Source organism: Euprymna scolopes, chromosome 16 (assembly GCF_053919585.1).
Source record: "Euprymna scolopes isolate OS-2025 chromosome 16, ASM5391958v1, whole genome shotgun sequence".
Classification (NCBI taxonomy): domain Eukaryota; kingdom Metazoa; phylum Mollusca; class Cephalopoda; order Sepiida; family Sepiolidae; genus Euprymna; species Euprymna scolopes.
Genome location: NC_136497.1, coordinates 83,431,745 through 83,456,111, shown reverse-complemented (window position 1 = coordinate 83,456,111; position 24,367 = coordinate 83,431,745). Strand labels below are relative to the sequence as shown.

The 24,367-nt window shown below is 34.1% G+C and overlaps 1 pseudogene; it reads left to right on the top strand.

The window, feature by feature from the left end:
- Positions 1-6,325: 6,325 nt before the first annotated feature.
- LOC145296445 (U2 spliceosomal RNA) lies at positions 6,326-6,451 on the top strand (annotated as a pseudogene).
- The last annotated feature ends 17,916 nt before the right edge of the window (positions 6,452-24,367 follow it).

Sequence of the window (24,367 nt, the reverse complement as noted above, 5' to 3'; positions counted from 1 at the left end):
AAGATTAAGTTATGTGTATGTATGTTATAAAAATTATATGTGTGTATATAATAAAAATTAAAGTATGGTTGTTGTTGGTGGTGGTGGACAACCCCGACCCTCCTCATGTTAAGAACGGCTTTCAAAATAGACAACCCCAACCTGCCCATGTTTGGAATGGCTTTCGGAATAGACACTCCAACCTGCCCATGTTAAGAACGGCTTTCGTAATAGATAATCCCAACCACCTCATGTTAAGGACGATTTTCGGAATAGACACCCCCAACAATAGAAAAATACTTGTCTCTGCCAAATTTAAATGAGATCTCCGTAATCATCATGGTCGAAAACCTTCAAAAGTCGTCATGTTTAAGAAAATTCTGAAGCTGGAGCTAATGTAAAAATTTTCGGGAGAGTTCTTTATTTATTGTAGAAGTGGATTCAACTGGTAGCGGTGGAAGCGCTAAATAATTAGAGAAAAATAGGAACTTCTTCCTCTGTAGATGTGGCGATTGTGATGGTGTTGCTCATAGAATGTTATATAGCATTTTATTATGATGTGGCAATGATGATGATCGTTAGGTACATAAGATAGTGGCTGTCAGGGTAGATGCATTGAATTTGTATGTGGCATCTGTTGTTGTAAACCTACAATACTTTAGTCCAGAGGGGAATCTCTGCAATCAAAATATCATATGTGGATATATATGTATATATATATATATATATATATATATATATATATATATATATATATATATTAACTTTTTCAGTTTTCTTATAGGATGATCATCTTTATTTAACTATTACGTGTAATAATATTCATGCAGATATTCTACATGATTTATACTTGCGTAAAAAGGTTATGTTAAACACAAACCTCTGGTGAAGTTTGAACGATGGCATTACGAAAATGCATGCGTAACGTAATAGCTATTGGTTCATGTTTTAATTTTTAGCCTTGCAGCAAACATGTCTTCATAGTTCAGCCATTAATGTCAAAGGAAAAAAAGTGAATCGTAAGTTAACCGTTTTGGTTTCGATTCTCGGTGGTGGCGCCTGTATTAATTTTTCAAACTTTTAAAATCATTACTCTATATTGGGTCTTAATGAAATAATTATAAATACGAAATCAGTATATAATATTTAAGCGTATTTTACGACCAGACAATTTAGCTTGGCAGGAGTAGTCAGACAAGTAAACCTGTTTTCATGCACAAATCTGGAATCATAGGTTAAACAACGTTTTTTTTAAACTATTTATATCAGTATAGGCCTGACTCAGAGGGTAAGGAATGAAACCCTGAGCTGAATGTTTTGGTTTCAATTCTAGCCGATGGCACCCAAGATATTTATTTTAAACTTTTAAACTCGTTACTCTATGTATTGGGTACAATAAATTAATCAATAAAGAATTTGCTCTATAATAATAAATACGAATTCTGCATGAATTAAAATATCATATTTAAGCTGATTTAAAAACGGGTAACGACAGTGCATGAGCCCTGCTAGTATATATTATTTTTCTGTCATTGTTAAGATTAGAAATAAATCAATTTATATGACAAAAATGTCTTTTATCTGTTTACCTTTCAGGATGTGTGTAAGCATTTCATCCCTTGGAAGTTGAGCCTTAAGAAACAAGATATATGTGCTTATACATTCCAACAACGAAGAATACAAGATGATTATGTTGGGATAGTGTCGTGACTATCTAACAAGAAGAACTATATCGCCCAAACGATACTATCCCCAAAGAAGAACATGTCATCAGGGGTAAAGTATAATATGGACGTAGGGGGCGGGGTCCTTCTGTGAATCTAGAACTGGAAAATTTGTGAGGGTGAAAAGAATTATAAAGAAAGAAGAGTGTGAAAAAGATTTAAAACGAAAACCAAAAACAGGAAAAGTATGCGTGTTTTTGTTTCGCCTTTCAATGTGACAATGTTGCCCTAAAACCTACATTTCTTTTGGTGAGCCTTAAGAAATCCAAAGCTAATGTTACTGACTGGCCTGTATTTAACTGTGATTTACATCATATTAATAATATATGAAATATGTAAAAACCAGGACACGTGACAGAAAAAAATCGAATCTGAAAGAGACAGAGAGGAAGAGAAAGAGAAATAGAGAGATAGACAGACAGATAGACAGAGACAAAAAAAAGATGGAGAGGGCGTTTGAAAGAAAAATGAACTGATATTCCTCAAGAGATATTGATTATAATTTTTGCATATCAACCCTTTTAGGGATATTTAATAGCAAATTCAGTAATTTGATGAAAGGTTTATGCCTTAAGTTCTTTATGTTTTGAAATATTTATTCATGATGTTTGGTTTGGTTGTTTTGTTTTACGGCATATCAACAATTTTGGGATTATTTAATGGTGAAGTCAGTAATTTTGGAAACAAGTTTATATATTTCAAGTTGTTTATATCTTTATATTATTTTAAATGTAGGTAAGGTGAACATCTTTAGCCGGGAACAAGAACACCATTGTTTTGTTGGTGTTTTCCAGAAGGAATAAATATAAGATTACAGTATTCAATTTAGAAGGTATAATTCTAGTAAATGAATTTATTATTATTTTAGCACAGTAGAACAAGATTGAGGAATGGTGGGGCATAAAGATAAGGTCAACAAGAAGGGAGGAAAATGGATGAGAGAGAAAGAGAAAGATAGGGACGGCTTGATAGAAATGGTGAGGGATAGTTTATTCTATAGTACAAACGGTTTCTATTTACTTGCCTGCCATCCCGAAGGGTAAAGGTTAACACAAAAAAGAGAAACTGTTCCAACAATGAAACAAAAAAATAAAAATTGAGTCGGTCAAAAAGAATATCTCTTCTTCTGACCGAAGATAGAACAGATACTGCACTTGAATCCAACAAAGTCACCCGCTCCATGTAAAGAAAACAGTTTCAATTTGTTAAAAGTAAAACTCTCTTGTTCTGTTAAAAAGTATTTCTGAAATAATTTCAAAAGAATAAAATCGTCTGTTTAGGGAAAGATCAAAGTGTAGTATTCCTTCTGATACTGGCTTTATCTGTTCTCTTCTCTGTCAGTGAAAGATAAAGCTTTCTAGATTGATGCAATTTTTATTTTCATGCCAATCCAGAGTGCCCCTTTTGGGAGAGTTGGGTGTTTCTCAAATTGAAACTCCATATTGTGTGGAGAGGCATGTAATTGGGGATGTGTTTTTTTTTTCTAAAAATGGCCCCAACTTTCCTATTGTAGAGAACACCATTCTTCTCAATAAGATTAGCAAATAAAAAAAATTTAATTTTTATGAAAGGTGTTCACAAATAGTTTGCAGACTTATGAAGATCTTATTAGAAGTTTGTTTCATTTTACTTACGTTAATCCTTAACAAAGCATATCGCCACTTAGACGTAAAGTGCTACTGTTTGGGACAATGTCTACGTATGGCACTATCGTTTCCCGGGGAGAATTACTTGGTTGAGAAACGTCCTGGGAACGCAACCAGCACCCCGGGTGTATAAAAGATATCCAACGATAGGCACATGGAAACAGCAACTCAACAGGTCGAAATGTCATCAGCTATAACCGGCTGGCGGTGGTCGCTTATTTAGTCTTCATTGCGTCGTCACAGACAGTATTTCAATCGTCGGCATTGAACAAACAATCCATTTTTATAAAAATATCTATATATTTATACAATAGCGTGTGTTTTTTTTTGTGTGTCACGCTTTCTGGCAAATTTGATTGGTTGATATTTTATTCTGGAATAGACATTTAATTTCGGAATACACATTTACGAACGCTCTAGGTTCTATTGGATTAGCGTGTTCTCACAGATATATTTGTTGTTATGAAATAATTGATTTTAAGTTATTACGTAATAAAAAAAGCTATAACACACGTCTCTCGGCTGGTGGGGACAAAAAATTGAGCAGTTATTTGTTTTTTTATTATTTATTTTTCTTTACATTTGTTTATTGAGAGAGAGAGAGAGAGGGGGAGAGAGAGAGACGCTGATGTCTTCGTTCATTAAAATGTTATTGCTACTATTAATTGCTATAACATGTAAACAAAAGCCCAGATGCATATGTTATGAAACCTCGAAGTTAGCAACACGATATTAACGAAAATGAATTCCTTTTTCTAAATAAATTATTTTTATTACAACATTGTTTTAACTAAAATAGTTTCATGAAAAAACTGTTTTTGGTACATAAAATATTTTAGGTACTCATGCTGAGAGTGATCCAGACGTAACTCAGAGTCCGCCCGGCTTTCTCCGGAACATGACGTCAACAGCCGGAGTAAGCCGAGCGTCGCCGAGGAAATTAAACCGAGTGTTGCCGATGAAAGCATAACAAGAAAAGAAAGCTTACCTTAAATTTTAAGTTTAATTAACTGTAAAGAAAAATGTTATAACAATTTTTTAATTTTTTTTAATTTGCTATATATCTATATATATATATATATATATATATATATATATATATATATATTAAAATAAATAATGTTAAAGATTTTTTGGTTCGAGAAAAGGTTTTTTGAGTGTCATCATTTTATTTTATTTTTTTTCAAGGGAAAAGCTGAGAACTAGAAAAGTTGGAACAAAACTGGGTGTGATAGTTTTTGTTTTTATATTAAAACAGATATTGTTGTTGTTTCCTCAGGCCGTTGTTTAATAATCGTGTGTGTGCATAGATCGTATACCGCATTCGCGCTGGAGGTCTTTCTGTGTTGCTCGCTCGAACGTCCAAAAGTGGATGATTTTAATTATGATTGCAATGGTCAGCCTAGACTTGCCAAAAAAGTTACCAGTCCGGATGATGTAAAGGTTCGGCATTTGGTAGCCTGACACCTTCAGGCATAGCCATCGCTAACTTTTCCTCTTATAATAAGATTGCACCTGTGTCCACTTGGTGCACAACTTTTCGTCCGTGCCAGTAAATTTTTTCTTGACAAAGTCGAGGACTCCGGCTGGTGTTTTCAGCTGCTCACTAAGGCTGTAAAATTCATGTTTTTTTTTTTCTGATGTGAAAGTAAGAAATGGTGAGCTTTTTTGTTTTTGTTTTTACTAATTTATTTTCTTTTTTTCCTCCTCCAAATTGTCGTCTGCTGTTTTGAATTTTCAACTCACGCGAACGTGTGTTGCATTGAAAACAATCGTGCTACATTGTCATTGGCTTAGGTTTATGTTACGTCAGACAGCTTAATTTCCTCAGCGACGTTCGGCTTACTCTGGCTGTTGACATCATGTTCCGAGAGAAGTCGGGCGTTTGGAAGTCTGGATCACTCTCTGCATGAATACCATATTTTAATCTATATATTAATACGATAGCGTGTGTGTTATTTTCTGTATCACATTTATTTTTTTCCCTTTGAGTGTCTGTCGTTTAATTGCTATGTCTTTCCATTTATTGTAATAAATAATTTTACCAAGAATTCTTCATCAGTTTTGGTTTCGGTTTGGATTATAGCTGAAAGAACTCAAGTTATATATACATAAATTCTTTTTTTTTCTTCATAAGTTTTAGTTTCGGTTTTGATTCAAGCTGATGCACTCAAGCCATATGGATATATTTTTAGTTGCGTGCAAGCGACTCTATATGTCACTTCGTCGGTCGGTCGGTCGGTCGGTCGGTCGGTCGGTCTGTCCGTAACACTTTTGTGCTTAGCCCTTTTGGTTAAGAGAAAGGTCTGTTGTTAATAGATGCTGTTCTTAGCTTTTTAAGCTTTTCTTTGACGTTTGGCAAAGATCAAAGTGTAGTATCTGTCCGGCAGATATTGCAAGCAAAGAGCATATATGGGGGAGACCCCACATATAAGACCTTGGTCAATGTAGGGGCAACCCTTCATACCAATTGTCACTATCCAACTCCCCTAATCCCCAGGGAGCTGGTCCCCATATCCCCTTCACTCCTCACATTAAAAATCGGCCTTGTGCCTTATTTTCTCGGTGGGGGAGCAAATAAATACCAACCCCACATATAAGACCTTGGTCAATGTCTACACCAATTGTCACTATCCAGCTCCCCTACACCCCGGGGAGTTGGTCCCCATTACTCCTCTCATTAAAAATCGGCCTTGTGCCTAATTTGCTTGGTGGGAAAGCAAATAAATACCACTTTTCTTGGCCTTCAGGCCGGGATCAAAGTGTAGTATCTCTTCTGGCAGATACTGCAAGCAAAGACTATATGTGGGAGCAGCCTCGCATATAAGATCTTGGTCAATGTAGGGGCAACCCTTCATACTAATTGTCACTATCCAGCTCCCCTACTCCCCGGGGAGTTGGTCCCCATTTCCCCTTCACTCTTTACATTAAAAATCGGCCTTGTGACTAATTTGCTCGGTGGGGGAGCAAATAAATACCCTTTTCTTGGCCTTTTGGCCAAGATCAAAGTGTAGTATCTGTTCTAAAAGATACTGCAAGCAAAGACCATATGTGGGGGCAACCCCACATATCAGACCTTGGTCAATGTAGGGATCACCCTACAGACCAACAGTTACTATCCAACTCCCATTTCCCGACACTCTCTCCATATTAAAAAACGGCCTTGTGCCTAATTTGCTCAGTGGGGAAGCAAATAAATACTATCTGTTCCGGCAGATAATGCAAGCAAAGACCATATGTGGGGGCAGCCCACATATAAGACCTTGGTCAATGTAGGGGCAGCCCATTTTTCGGTCATTTTAGTTTATCCTTAAGAATTTCATGTCAATCCTACATTCATGCAGTCATTCATTACACGAGAGCACGCAACTAATGGCTATCAGCCTTGTTTATTTTTGAAATCACAGGTTTATAATATATAAGAATGGATCGAAAATTGACTCTTATAGTAATATATACAAAATCTGCATAAATTAAAATAACATATTTAAGCATATTTTACAACCGGGCTATGCCAGGCGTCCCTGATATATACTTTTGCAGTTTTAACAAAAGAACTACAATAATATCAGGGTGTCTCCATTTACGCTGAACATCCACAAAAATTCTAATATCAATATATTACATATGAAAGACTCCACTGTGGAATTTCCACAGGTCCCGCTAGTATATATAATTTATTTAAGATTGAACAAGAACAGCTTATTTTTTATAAAGACTAGTTGAAACCAGACACATGCTATGTTGCGTCCGCTGGCCCCAGATTGCAAGCTTTAACTGTTTTAAAACAATCGATTTATATTTAATTCTCCATTTCTTCATTGAAAGAGAGAGAGAGAGAGAGAGAGAGAGAAAGAGAGAGGGGGGTCATACATAACGTTTAAACATTGTTTTGTTTTTTTGCATCCATGAGTTCTTTCGGGTTTGACCTTTCAAATTCTAAGGTCTTATATCGTTTCGCCTTGATTCAATATTATAAGCAAACTGTCATTCATGGCTTGAGTCATAGCAGAAAATTTTCAAAATCACGAGCACCTGCTTAACACATCTGCATCTCACAAGTACAGACAAGTTAGGTACAAGGTTCATTAATATAGAAGCCCCGAGCTCCCCTAAAAGAGGTGCTCTCCATTGTGCCACATAGGAAAGATAAACAAGATGTTGGTTTACATTACATTTAAAATTTTACATATTGGTTCAGTAAGGGAAGCAGGTAGCAGGAAGGGAATTCCAAAGTCTAGCCAGTCGAGGGAAAAACTATTAGAGTAGAAAACTTTCTGCCATTTAGAGACCTCATCAGTGAAGGAGTGTGATTTTGTTGCTAAGCAGGTTTGTCGGGGATATGTATATCGACGGGGCACAAATACAACGAGTTCATCAGAGCACATTCTATTAAAATATTTGTAAAACAGGTACAGAACTGAAACATCACAGCGATGGGACAGGGGTTGGAGTTTAGTTAACAAAGGGGGACCTATTGAATTGAAAACTCTTTTTTAGACACTATCCAAGAGGGAGAGACTACTGGTAAATGCAACAACCCAGATGTGGCAACAATACTCCATGCATGGGCGAATAGTGGCCTTGTAGAGATACAGAATATTCTCAAGTGTGAGTAGTCTTCTAGCACAATAGAGGGAACTCACTTTCTTTGCAGCAGCCTTCGCAATCTCCTCAAGGTATTTGCTCCAGTTCACATTACCCGTGAATGTTAATACGACGAATTTGAAGGACGTAAAACTAAATAAATTATATTGTTGTTGTGTTCCTAATAAATAGTTACTATGCATCAATTAATATTCATTGTTCAAATCCCAGTTTTTTTTTTTTGTATTTTAAAGCAATTCAAATATTTCAGGCTTGCATTGAATTTGATCCATATTGATTACAAGGGCTGTGATAAGCATGTTCTTTTCATTGTTTTGACTCTTGAGTATATATCCATTAATATATTATATGTTTGTATATAGACTGGTGTGTTTCTCGGTTGATTGACTGTGTCTTACACTGTCGGATATATACTTGAGACTCCAAAGAATGAAAAGAATATTCTGTTGTCACAGTCCTAGTGACTAGACACCAATTAAACACGATTCTCTGAATTTTCAGTTTCTTTTTAAGACGCCTTATATGCATATACATAAAGTGACATTGTCGGTGTGTCTGCAAAAAGTCTCTATCAAACTCCTCTCTGGATATTAGATGTACAGAGTTGAAATTTTATAGAAAGAGTATTTGAACCTATACCACATCTTAAATTTGGTTTTTAGCCAGTAAAATAGCTGCTAAAGGATGAAAATTTAAAAAAAATGACTTTGGTCTAGCGTAAGTCGGCTACCTATGCCTTTTTTTGTTTTTCTGTACATACGTTAATTAAAAGTATATAGGTAAAATAACATACTTTTTTGCTTTTGCAGTTTTTCTAAATGTATGAACTTAGGACATGCGTTAACGCATAAGGATGGAGAGCTATATGTTTTGCGTTCGATTCTAAGAGATGGCACACAAGTCATTTATTAAAAAATCATTTCTCTATATTTAGTCCAATATAATAATCGATAGAGAATTAGCTCCATCATAAGAAATACGAACGAAATCTGCATGAATTAAAATATCATATTTAAGTGTATTTTTCGCCCGGGCCACGCTGAGCCGTCTTCTACTATATATATATATATATATATATATATATATATATATATATATATATATATATATGTTGTTTATTTGTTTTTGTTAGCGGTACTTTTTGAATAAATTCAATTATTTATACGAAAGTGCATTTTTGCCTAAATCGTATTTGGGAATAATTTTCCCTTTGACCAATTTGGCACCCTCAAATGAGGAGCGGCATATGTATTGGTTTTAAAATATAATTATCCACTGAAACGTGTTTCGTCGTCTACGACTCATGAGATCCAGCCACTCTGGTGAGTCATAGACGACGAAACACGTGTCAGTGGATATATATATATATATATATATATATATATATATATATATATATATATATATATTAGAATTTCATATGAAGAGAAATGTATTCTTATCATCCCACTCACCTTTTCTTTTCTTTATTTCTCTAAATATATTTATATTCCCTTTCTTTCCTTTTTATCTAGCCCTTTATTTCCTTTATAGCTTTTCTCATATGAAACGCACAGGTTACATTGGAGATTGAATTTATAACAACTCATGAAATACTACTGTATCTTATTATCCTCATTAGACTCCTCATTGCCAATATCGTTCTCTTTATTATTATTGCCATCATCATTATTATTATCATTACCATGGTTATTCTTATTCTAATAAGATTACAAACATTATTCCTCCTGCGTTTGTCATATCGTCTGCGCAGCCACGAGAAAGGCCGGTCTGACGCGGCACTGCCTGTAATGGCCACTATTTGCCAATAACCAGCAGATATGTATCTGAATTTGGCGAGGATTCCGCAGTTATGGAACCTCACTATTTAGGGATGTCTCCATGCATATTATTGAAATTGCCAGGTGCCAGGCCCCGATGACAGCTTTGAGAAATATTAGAACTTGATGTCAAATTCTCTCAATGTCATTAGGACTGCATGTGCAATGGATGTGGTTGGCTGTGGGTATTAAAGGGGTGCTGTGTGCGGACTCGCTTTGCATCTGTGGTCGCTTTGTCTTACTTACTGCCGTTGGGGTATTCACAATGTGTTAAAAGGCTACATTCAAAGTATGGCGCCATGATATTTGTATCAATGTTCCATGTCATGTCTAATTGATGTGCTTGGTTTTCAATTACTTGTTTCGGGGGTTCTTTATGGTATTGCTTTGACGGTGGTTTGCAATTAGGCGATAAAAGAGATGGGAATTAAAAGAAAAGGGGAAAGGTGTCACTTTATAATTGGTGATTTTTCTTCTTTTTTTTTTAAATCAAAACCAGGTAGAGAAAAGGTAAAGTTGTCGAGATATTGACTTTAAAATTTTGTGGGGACACAAGAGGAAAGGGTAATGGGAGATACAGATGTGATATAAAAAGAAGGAAATATGAAAGAAGCACGTTCTGGGGCTTTTGGCGAAGATCAAACTGTAGTATCTGTCTCTCCTTTAGAAAGTGATGAGAAGGTAATTAGAAGAATTAAAATGAACTTTTTTTAAAAAACTTATCTCAGTCCTAGAAAATATTTTAAGCGGCATTTTTACTATTGTTCACAATTGAAACTCGCATTCATTCATATAAAAAGGCTTTGTGGTACTTGGGTGTCAAGCTGAAATAAGTGAAATAACCAATAATTAGAAAAAAATGATAGAACGTTTTATCAAAAAGAAATATTGGTCCTATCATATTTTCAGGATTTGCCATTGATAAGACTGGAAATACCGGAAATTGCCATAAAGCAAGGGAGATAAGTCATTCTTTCATTTAAGCAACTTACAACGAATGACATAATGCCATAAAACTACAATTTACGATGATTTACTTGTAATTAATCTTCGATTTATTTTTTTTTTTATTTTATTAATTTTTGGTTATTTAAATTGTTTCACCATGACACGTTAAGTACATCAAAGTGTTTTCATGTCAAATTCGATTTCCAGTTGTAACTAATAGTAAAGACGCCTATATCTTAGTATTTATATTGCGTCATTAAAGTATATAAAGAAAAGCTAAACAAACTGTGATTCACCCAGATGTAGTATCTCAACTATAATATAAATGGAATTTGTGTGGGTGTATGTGGGTGTGAGAGAGAGAGAGAAAGAGAGAGAGAGAGAAAGAGAGAAAAGAGAGAGAAAGAGAGAAGAGAGAGAGAGCGCGAGAGGGGGGTCGTCCCCTATAGATTTGGAAACGTCTGGGCCGATTTTTCTGAAATTTCACACGAAGGTACTTGATGATTTGAGTGTTCGTACGGATGTTTTGTTTTGGAATGCTCCGGATAAGTACCGAAAAATCGATTATCGAAAAGATCTGATTAACAAAAGAAGTTTTGCTTTGACTAAAGTTAACACTTTTATACAGCCTAACATCACAAGTTTATTTGAGAAGTTTTATCGCCGCACAAGCAGAAAAGCCCAATCTATGGAATCAACGGTATATTATTTTATAAGAATACATGAAAGTACATTGCAAGAAAAAGAAAAAAAAAAGAAAATAAACACTTGAATCTTGGAAGGTAGTTATACTATTATTCTTTTATATATATATATATATATATATATATATATATATATATATATATATATATATATATATATATATATATATATATATAATTGTCTGTATTTTTGAGATGAGGTGTTTTCATTGATTGAGATTGTCTTCCTCATCTTGTTTTTTTTATTTTTTATTTATTTATTTTTTTGTCCTATGACATATGGCCGAGTGGTCCTAGACGTTGTATCAAAGTTTACAGTTACCCAAAGGTGCTGAGTTCAATCCTGAACGAAGGCAGTAAAAAAGTAAACATTCAAGACAGAGAATCAGCAACTATGTCCCAGAGGCTAGCTGGAGTACGAACACGGTACCCCCGTAATAATAATAAAGGGTTGAGTTCGAGACTCCTAACAAACGGTTCCCCAGTTCGATACAAAACACCTGATGAAGGCCGGAGGGCAAAACGGCCGAAACGTTGTGACGATAACAACCAAGATGAGGAAGTCAGTTCGACAATCTCAATCAATATATATATATATATATATATATATATATATATATATATATAATAGAAAAAAACATTATAAACCTGTAAGGAAGGTATACAAAATTTTAATCATCCGACAAGCAGTACAAATAAACGTTAAAAACCTTATTCAACGGAGTTTCTAAAAATGCAATTGTTCTCATCAGAGGAAAGAGGTTTGCAAAGTTATCCAATAAATTTTCCAGGTTAATGCATTAAAAGAAGCTACAAATATGGAATTAATCATACTTGCACCAAAAAAGTTATTAAACAGTTAGTGACAGTTTATAAGGATTCAAAATAATTAAGAAAGAAAGACACGGGGAAAAGGGAGAAAGAAGATATGTTAAAACTCTAATGATTTATATTAGCTGTCTATTCAGTTTGGAGTGTGACCACCATTCATAAAAATTCCGTTCAGGGCGGACCTGTACGAAAGTGCCTACCTCCTATAAATACGTGTTTTTTTTTCTCACTTTTTAAAAACTTTTTTCCGACGATTATTATAGATTATAGACCTAAGTATCATATCATCAGATAAATTTTTTTTTTTAAATTAATGATTTTTAAGAAGGGGGTTCACTTTCTCGTTATAAGGTTCTACTGAATTGCTACCTGACTTAATACCCATTTCTTTACTGACGTGCCATGTGATTAGTCACGTGATCGGTGAGATTTCCTAACTTCCCGGTAATTGTGGTCTGGTAGAACAATACAAAACCTACCTTATAAAACTTGTTTTTGAGGGATTTTCGGGTGTGCTGAAAACGAATATCACATTTAAAATTGGTGGTGAGAGGCGGCAACTAGTTTTCACGATATAGAAAGGATATTTTTCCGCGTGTTTCGTGCAGTAATATATCACGGCGGCCATATTTGTCCAAGACAGAAACGATATAATGAATTTTGAAATTAGTGAAGAGTTAATCCTTTTTATTTAAAAATTGCGCGCTTGGACGTACAACAATGGCCACCACTTATAACATAAAATACCTCATTTAAATTTCCCGCAAATAAGTAGTTTTCCGGATATTAAGCAATATAATTCTTTAAGTTATACATGTTAGCCATTGTTAGTTTTTCAAATAAATGGAAAAGTTTATGAATCCAAATATTTCGACTGAATAGCCTCTTTTTTTCTGTGTGTGTGTGTGTGTGTGTGTGTGTGTGTGTGTGTGATAGAGAGAGAAGCGAGACATAAAGAGAGAGAGAGAGAGAGAGAGACAGAGAGAGAGAGAGAGAGAGAGAGAAAGTGATATATCGGTAGAAAAGTAAACATCATTACTATTGGACTTGTATACTGTGTTGTCAACATCAGAAACGGTTCATCAAATTTTACATATATACACACATATATATAAGTATGCACAAACACACACACACGCGCATATATATATATATATATATATATATATATATATATATATATATATATATAATATGGATATATAATCGTTGTTTTACTTTTTCTTCTAATTCTCTCGAATCGACTAAGAAATTATGTCTGCCTCGGGCTGGTGGATTCCGCTGCGTTAATGACTTTCTTGTTAGTTTCACTCGTCTTTCCTATTGTCCAAAACGAGAAAGAAGACCTAGGGGGTGGGTGAAGGGGGCCGAAGAAGGGGGTGGATCAGGTGGCTATAGTTGTGAATTGATATTTTGCAGCAATGGCCAGACACAAAGCCAACTGCACTGCTGAGGGCGGCTTTGTCGCACAAACATTTCAACAAACGCATCCCCTGGTCAACGGTCTTTAAAATTGGTTCTGACCAGTCAATTTCATGGCCCGTGTGTGATCAGTAGACTAGGCCCCATCATTATTATAATTCTATAGCCAGGAAAGAATGGGTATTGCCGTTGTCGCTTTAATGTGTCCTAGACTCTTGTCTCAGTTTTAAGGCTACAAAGAAGAACTCGTGATAGAATTTCCCTATAAAACTTTCGTTTGTCGTGACACACTTTAGTTTTAATTATCTCTTTATTGTTCTTTTAGTTTTCCAATTGTAAATAGCTTTTGGAATTGTTTAGACAAAACTCTTATACCCTCTCTCCCTCTCAACAGTCACATGTATTTGACCGTTTTATTATATATATATATATATATATATATATATATATATATATATATATATATTCTGGTTTGAAACCAGAAACGACAGCAAAAAGAGTGGACATATGTTTTCTACCTCTTGAAAATGGATGTTGCATTTGGAAGTATTTGAGAAATTTACGATCTGCATTTATTTATTATGTATTTATTAATCTGTTTCCAACAACTGAATAATTCCTGCATCGACAAGCCTTCAAATACCTTTTATCTGATAAACAATGATTCAAGCGAAATACGACATATATATATATATATATATATATATATATATATATATATATATATATATATATATATATCTGAAGAGGAGTACGGCTCCGAAACACGCGTGTCCCTATATTACTCTTTTTAAAAATAATAAATAAATAAAAAAAATACGTCCAAATAAAAAATGGGCGACTTTCTAAGAAAAACACCGATTCTCCGAGGCGGAAACGTTAACCTTAATATCGTTTAAAAATCAATAGCATATATATATATATATATATATATATATATATATATATATATATATATATATATATACATATATATATATATATATACTCGCAGGGAGATGCGTTGGATGATGATTAATGTTTCATAGTCACATATCGAAATGATGAAATCACCTTTTTTTCAATCAAATTGATTTAGTTTGGGACCCGTCTCTGTGCAGCGGGAGGATGCTCACATGCCTCTATATTGTAATGTAGATTACAATGTATTATTGACTAAGTTACATTAAAGTTTAAAATGTAAAAATCAAGAATCATGGTTCAATCGTGCTCTAAACGCAAACATTTATTTCGGACGCGCCTCTATCATATCAAAGAACTTACTGTTGATTTTGATATGCCTTGCCTTATTGCTTGTCTTGTAATAATAAAACTTCTCAAATGCACTTGTGATGTGAGGTTGTGTAAGGTATAAACTCGCCTGTTTCTTCTTTCATCAGATTATTCAAATTATCGATGATCGATACTTACCGAACACATTCCGATACAAAACACTGCCAGAACACTGCCAGACATATACAGTACATTTGTGTAAAGTTTCATAAAAGTCGGCACAGCTGTTTCGAGTCACTAGTTATATATATATATATATATATATATATATATATATATATATATATATATATATATATATATATCCTGGCTTGAGGAAGTTGCCTGCCAAGCCGCACTGATGAGTTGTGAAACAACGAAGCAGTACTGTGTGTATATATATACATATATATATATATACATACAGTAAAACTCCTTTTATTTGAACTTCCTCTAAAGTTGGATTTCCTCTCATTTGGACTCCCTCTCATTTGGACTTCTCCTAAACCTGGACTTTCTCTAAACTTGAACTGTCACGTCATTGAAATTGTATTAGCATATTTGATGCGGCGTTGCAGTAAAACTGTTTACATGGCTTAGTCAGATATTGCGCAGAAATGTTAATATTGGTACTATGTAATTAATGTAGATTAGCTATTGATAATTAATTTACACTAACTGTAAATGTTTTTTTCCAGATTGCTATATTTAAAATAGTGTAAAACAACCCATCACAATGGCTTGCAACTTTAAAAGAAACCAAATGACACTGACTTTACTGGAAAAACGTCAAATTATAGAAAAATTAGATGCTGGAGTCGAAAATAGCGTTATATTGAGAAATTATAAGATTAGAAGAATACACTGTTTTACATCAAAAAGAAAAAGGAGGAAATATTGAAGGCTTCGCCTTTCTCTCCAAATAAAAGACATGTCAAAAGAAGGACTTTTCGCAAGTTGAAGTTGATCGAATATTGCATGCATGGTTTGTAGCAAAACGGAATGAAGGTGTAGCAATATCTGGGCCCATGTTAATTGCTAAAGCAAAATCTCTTTAGGAAGAGTTGAATATCACAGAAGATATGAAATTCAGTGAAGCCTGGCTTAGGAGCTTTAAGAGTAGACATGGTATTAGACAATTAACAATGTCAGACGAACAACGGTCTGCTGATACACACCCAGCATCAAATTATTGTGACAAATTCAAGACGATAATTGCCAATTATGGTTTAACACCAGAGGATGTTTACAACGCTGATGAAAGTGGCGTAAATTGGAAGTGCTTACCTACAAAAACATTAGCCGAAAAATAAAATGATTCAAATCAAATAAAGAAATACTAACAGTGATGGTATGCGCTAATGCTTCTGGAACTCATAAACTTAAGCTTCTTGTCATCGGCAAATACATGTGTCTCCGAGTATTGAAAGGAGTTTCGCCTTTGCCAGTATCCTATTATTCTTCACGAAATGGATGAATGAATCAACAGTTTTTAAAAAAATGGTTTTTGCAAGAATTTCTGCCAGTTGTCCAGAGGCGTTTTCTTGAATTAGGTAAACCTGATTCAAAGTGCTTGCTTCTGTTGGACAATTGTAGAGCACATCTTCCTGAGTCAGAACTAGTGTCATCTTGCGGGAATATTTTTGTGTGCTACTTACCACCTTATGTGACGTCTTTCATCCAACCTATGGATCAAGGGATTATTTGGAACTTAAACTGTTTCTACAGAAATGATTTCATGATGAATATGATAAATAGTACCGTGAGTGTAAGCGATTTTCAGCGCCATTTTACTATCAAAGATGTCATATTTTCTCTCGCAAATGCATGGAATCAAGTTCGAGCAAGCACATTAACAAAAGCATGGGGTAAATTATGCCCACCGCCAAAGGCTTCTGAACTGAAAGAATGAGAGAATACATCTGGTCTAGGAAAAATTCTTGAAACTAAATGGTTACCGACCAACCACGCTGTTCTTAAATCACTTAATGCAAATGATATTGAAATGTGGGTGCAACAAGATGAGGAAACTATTGATCAATATCCTGAAGGCAGTAATGATGATGAAAATAGCGACAGCTTCCATTCTCTTGACCCTAATGTAAATAACCAAGAACATTCTGAATAAGCACTATCATGGGATGATGCAGAAAAGTCTATGGAGACGGTTATAAAATTTCTAGTAAAATGTCCTTACTTTAGTGTGCAACTATGTTTTGCAATCAATGCCACTCCGAAGAGATATAATCATAAAGAAGCTACAGAACCAAGAAATTGTAGATTTTCGTGATCGCTTACGGAATACAATGGCAGCGCCCGAGAGCTCAATCGATGAAAATAGAAACTGCAATGAGACTCATTCAATGAATAAATAAAAATCTGTATTTTACATAAATGTATGATTTCTGTAGATGATAACTTAGGTAATAAATACCTAACAAGTAAGAGTAGATTTAATTTATTTTCAATGTTTTTGTTCCTGGTAATAATATTTAACAATTCTTACTGGCAATATATCGTAAACTCAACTTAATATATACTTAAAGTATCATATAGCAATGGATTTCATTTACTATTTCTTAATTTTTTAGAAAATTAAAGTTAACTGCAACACATTTTTTTTATCACGAAACTTAAACAGCATCCTCTAATTTGAACGAAGTGGATGTTCAAATTATAGGAGTTATACTCTCTCTCCCTCTCTCTCTCTCTTTCTCTCTCTCTCTCTCTCTCTCTATATATATATATATATATATGTGTGTGTGTGTGTGTGTGTGTGTGTGTGTGTGTGTGTGTGTGTGTGTGTGTGTGTGTACATATATACTAACAGCCCCACCGGGCGTGGCCTGGTCGTAAAATATGCTTAAATATTATTCATATATGTTATTTCAATTAATGCAGATTTCGTAATTATTATAGAGCCAATCTTTTATTGATTGTTATATTGTACGTAATATATAGATTTGATTTCAAAAGATTTTTTTTTTAAATGACTTGTGTAACATCAGCTAGAACTGAAACCAAAACAAATAACTCCCCAGACTTATCTGTTAGCGGATGACCTAAATCTATATGTATACACTAACTGCAAAAAGTAACGCTGTTTAACCTATAAATTTTAATTAGCGCATGTGCAGAAAACAACCACAAGCATAGTCAACGTAAACCAGGCCAAGTTCAACATCTTTTTTTCAATTTTGTCCCATTAGCAGCTATTTTATAGGCTAAAAAATAATTCGAAATTGTGCTACTGGTCCAAATACGTTATATATCAAATTTCAACTCTGTAGACCAAATATTCAGAGATACGTTTGATAGAGACTTTTCGTACACACACCGACAAGCTAACTTATACATACATACATATACACCGTGTCAATCGCTTTATTGCAGATTAGTAAAATATCAATATTTAACTAAATATACGTCATAACAAAATGAAAATTATATCATCAAACGACTCCTTTAAGGTTAGTTATTTCCAAAAATGTTATTCAAATTTATGCGATATTCACGAAGTTATGAGATTTTATTCTTTATCGAAGATCTCTACTGTCCATCGCCTTCTTACAGGTCTCTTAAAATGTTGTTTTCGGGCAAAAATACAATGTCTTATCTTGCAAACTTTACTTTTTATTATATTTTTCTGTCAAAGAATAATAAACAAAAACATATCCTAGGTACGGGCCTCATATAGATTAATTATTTATCGACATATCCACCATTTTTTTAAATAACTAAAAACAACGTTTTGTCCCCCGAGGAAGTCAATTTTTTTATCTCAAAAAGGAGTTATGACTCTAGCAACATCAACTTGAAGTAAATTGCACTCCTCCCTCATAAACTCCTCTTTTTAATATTGACCAGCAGTATTTAATGGGGCTAAGGTCTGGAGAACACCGTGGTCAGATCATAAGAGTTTCCCCAACGAATTCCATAGATTCACGGAAGGATGCAGTCGCCCCAACCAGAATGGGATGGTACATTGTCTTGTATAAAAATCATCTGAAAGCGACGTGACAATGGTAGACCATTTAGCCATGTCGACAAATGATTATCCAAAAAGGTTGTTTACGCATTGCTGGTAAACTTGACACCCTCTGGCGCCTGGAATGGTCCAACCAACTTATCCCCAATGATTCCCGACCAAAACATGATGCCTCCATCTCCTTGTTGGCGATGAACTTCGTAACGGGTCAGAGTTCCGTTCGGGTTTCAAACTTTGGTACATCTGGACCGTCAAGAGCAGCATGGGCCTCATCCCTAAATAGGACCAGTTGGCAATCCAGTTTCATGTAATTCTATGTGAAAGTCATTCATTTTTCTCTATGTTGTTTGCTTAATGGAGGCGTTGGAAGAGGTTTGATATTCCTTGCAATCTCATTCAACACATTGTATCGGGCATGCCTGGATCTTGGGGTGATTCCAGCTTTTGCAAAAACGAAAGCACTGATGTTGTTTGTGTTTCGGTTGACTTCCCTCTAGAACTTTCCAAATATCATGATCAAAAAGGTTTCTCCTGATGCTCTTATTTTTCGGGGTTTGGGGTTTGGGTTGTTTAAGAATGCAGCCACGGTTTTTGGATCCCATTCCAGCTCCATAGCATATTTTTGATGGACAATCCTTCTGCGAGTCAGCAACTATCCTTTGCTTTTCGATAACCTTTATTCTCCTGATTTTTTTTTTTTGCAATTGTAAGAGATCCGCAATAAAACGATGGACAGTAAGATTTATTTGATAATAAATAAAATGCCATAACTTGGTGAATATAGCATGAATTTGAATAAAGTTTTGGGAAATTACTAAATTTAAAGTAATTTATTGATGGTACAATTTTCATTTTTTTTGTGACGTATATTTAGGGAATTATTGATATAAATCTGCAATAAAGCGATTGACATGGTTCATATGTATATATTCATATATATATATATATATATTCACACACACACACACACACACACACACACACACACACATATATATATATATATCTGGATGCTAGAATGTTTGCACCTTTAATTGTACACAACTATGCAGAATGCAGAAACAAAACATAAATATAATTCAGCTTAATAGTCAAATGAAACTAATCATCTAATAAGAAACCATAAAAAATGAATAAGTAATTAATTAATGCTTGTTTTTCAAAGAAATTTGTAAATTAGTTAACCTTTATGTAGTCGTTCGCATATCCATGACTGAGTATATTACGAAGTTCGTTTTATTATTTTTTAAATAGTAAAAGTATGCTTTTAATATCAATGTCAGAGCGAGAAAAAACTCACTTTAATAAGTATATATATATATATATATATATATATATATATTTATATAATTTTCAGAATTGCATAATTAATACATACACACACGCATAGAAAAGTTGATGATAAAATAAAAGTGAATGAATTGCAATATCCATTACTCCATAAACAATTCAAACAAGGAATCCTTATAAATAAAATTTCTTAACTCATGGATTTTCGACGGTAAAGATTTATCTTTATTAAAATACTTACTGTGATTTTTTGATGGATTAATAAATATTGTAATTTATTCAATTTTTTTTTAATTAATTATTTTTACTTGCTCTATCTATAGTGAGCTTTCTATTATCTCGGTAAGTTTTAATATAAAGATAATACTTATGCTTATATTGTAAGTATATGTAAGAATTGAAGTTAAATTCTGTATATTGAAATATACATAGAAATGTATTCAAATTAAAATATACATAGAATATACTCAAATTGAGACTTCATTGTTTGAAATAAGGAATATATGAAAAAGAATTATATTTATTTCCTTAATCCATTGATTTTTGATAATGGCTCGTGTCATGAGAGGAAATGAAATGCAATTAGCAAAAGTATCAAATATAAATGGGCATGCATATTGCTTGTCAGCACATACATTAAAAAGTTATTGAAAAATCTTAAGACTTTACGATATCCTCTATCTACGCCATTTAAGATTTTATGTAACTTCTTTCCATGTTATATAAAAAATAAAACATAAAGCTGGGTCGTCGTCGTCGTCGTCGTCGTCGTCGTCGTCGTCCTCCTCCTCCTCCTCCTCCTCCTCTTACTTCCCCTTCTCCTCCTTTCCTAACTCGATCACAAAAAAAATTGCCTCTGTTTAAGAATTTTGTTGGAACAATCGATCTACAAAACTACTATCTTCTCAGTTTTCTCCTGCTCTTTGCTGAAATCTTTGAATCATTAATTTATTTGGTAGCAATAACCCACCACCTTGTTAATGCTAAATTTCTTTCTGACTAACAGTATGGATTTAATTTAAGTAAGCCCGTTCTACTGCGGGTATCACAACGATTATCTCTGAACGCATATACCATACATTGGACAAGGTGTGACAGGAAGGCTTGATGAACATTAATTCATACAATATTAGTACACAAAATACTTTAGATAATCAGATCCTTCTTCGCCAAAAGAAAGAACCATGCTGTCCTCCATACATTCTAACAGCATGTCATTAATGCAGGTGTGAAGCTTTATTATGCCTATAATTCATATATGATCTGCTGATGCAATTGTGTCCGAGATGTATATATTTGCTGACGGCATCACTTTTAATTCTATGTGGACAAAATGAACGTACACATATTTTAAATCCTTAGAAAATGATTTTCTGTCTGCCGTGGAATGGGGACATGGGTAGATGGTAACATTTAATCTTGCTAAGACAAAGTTTCTTTTCTTTTACCAATTATTAGAAATCTTTTACAAGCACTGATTCGTCCCTACGAGTTCTTTTGTTCAAACTCCTGGGTTTAACATCCACAGGGAACACGAATTGGAAACAATACATAGAATGCATTACCAAGGTTGCTTTCAAGAAGATTAGCTACCTCAACGTGTTAGAAACCTTCTTTCATCTGCGAGTATTCTATATTTCCACACAGCTACCATTCACCTATGCATGGAGTATTATTGTCATATGCATCCGGGATGATACACCGCTAGTCTTTCCTTCTTACGGTTAACAAAATAGTTTCTAATTTAATAGGTCATACATGGTTAACCTAGTTTCAAATGCTGTCCTATCTTTGCAATGTGGCATACCTGTGCTTGTTTTAAGTATACTTAAATAGGATGTGCTCCAACTAACTTCCGGCATTAATGTCCTCTCAGCATAAATACGATGGACAAACCCAATAATTAGCTAAATTCCACTGCTTCAATGTGGAGTTTCTTAGGTGTCAGAAGGCTTTCTAATAGTTTAAATCCGCAAACTGCTAGCCTTTGGAATTCCCTCTTTGCTCCTGGTTTCTCTTACTGTATCAACATAACAATTTTTAATATAATGTGAACAAACCAAGTTTTAGCTTGATAAAGGGAACCCACCTTCATTGAGGGAGCCTTGGCATTATTTTCCAATTCAGATTACCTATAAATGTTAGACCGAGTGATTGGAATGATGGACTCTCAGGTTAGAGGCTATTAGCAAAAGCAAGTTATTTATCTCAGTCTCACGGCTGTAAGATAAGACACAAGGTCAAACAATGATTGCCTGAGCAACTCCACCCACATTTTCCAGTACTGGATTAGTAATAAATTAACTGCTTTTCAAAGGGCGGGAAGGTAAATCTTGGGAGAAATGACCTTCCAGAACAAGATAAAATCATACCGCAGACAGAGAACAACACGGCACCAGTGTGTAACGTCAGTCATCGCAATCAATGGTTGAAAAGGTTTTCTATAATTTTTAAAGTTGAACAAAACTGCTTCCAGTTGTGCCGACCGAATACGGGAGTTTAAGGAAATGGGAGTCACTCCTAACTACCACTATTCCTTGGTCCACTCTGGCTTAGTGTGGTAGTCTCTGTCACTCCTTGGTAGTCCTTATCCTGTCAGAACCTCATTTATGAATTTTTTATAGAAACGATTATTTACAAAATATTTATTTCCAAATACTATAGGGATACATAAAAACGTGGTTTTGGTATTAAATGGCACAACAACGGTTGACATGTCGTAAAACCCAACAACTAGCTAATGAACCTATAAACACATACATACATGTAAGAATAAAATACACAAATCATAAATATAAATGCTGTGGAGACAAGATGTATAAAAGAGACAAAAGAGAAAAAAATTAAACAAGGGAAGAAATCATCAAAAGCCGAAGATTTACCGGGTTTTTTAAGATCAAAGAACGTCTTCAGAAAAAATGTAATTATTGAATAACGCAAAAACATAAGAAAACGAAGACGCACGATGGGCTCTTTTTTTGGGCACATACGTAACTATTTGAAAAATTGTGCAACGTGTACACCAAGAAAGGTTAGAATGGGAAAAAGATTGGAGAGAACGAAGAAAAAAACAAAACAAATGGTTAGGCACCGCCAAAACTGGGGGGGGCAGGTAAGTACTTTTTGACGGACCGTCTTTTTAAAAATCTACCAAAAATCAGGTAATTATCCGATCAATACGAAATTTTCAGCGATTATTAAGAGAAGAATGAACTTTATAACAGTTTACTTATTTTTCATAAACGATATTTATATATATATATATTTTTGCTTACAAAACCCCCCCTTGTTTTGAAGTGGGAACAAATATGCTTAAAATAATCATCTGAAACTGAAATCAACATATTGTGTTGTTGTAAGGGACAGAATTATAGATTCAAAAAAAAAAAAAAAAAAAATTGTTGGCATACCTTATTTTGACGTCTGAATATCAGAACTTCGATTGTGTTTAATTATCCCGCTTTTGAGTTTTGAAGTGTGAAATTTGGTGAATATGTTAAGTAAAATAATTAATTTAAGTTAAGCAAAACAAAAAAAAAAAATTTTTTATATTTATACGAAAAAAGCTATTTTAAAATTTTTGATAAATAAATTAACAATTTTTTTTTAGCGAGCCGAATAATGCATGGCCATTATTAAACAGGGCATGCTTTGAATAATCGATACCAAAAAAAAAAATTCGATAAATATTGTGCCCTTTGTGTTAAAAATAGCATCATTTTTTTCGATCCCGTTTGAAAACGTTTGCCGCCTTTCGACTACGGTGGACCAAACGCGCTGAAATAATTTTTTTTTATTCTGCTTTAAATTGCCCCCCCCCATTTTGGGGAGCCTGGCCCCCACACACATACACATTAAAAACCAAACGCATACAAATGGTCACCCATCTGGTACTGGCCAGCCTCAGCTTAATAATACATTGAAATTTTTCGTCACTGAAAAATAAGTTTTTTTGGTCTGTTTGGTCTTCCATAGTTTGCTGTTTATCAAACGAAAACGTAAACACAGAGTCGATCTGAACTCTACGTTAACGCGAAATATCTGGTTACCTATATGAATAAGTGGAATTATTTGAAATTCAGGTACTTATATTATAATATTTTTGCATATTCTCTTAGAAAATCATCCTAAATCTTAGTTAGACAATAAATAAATT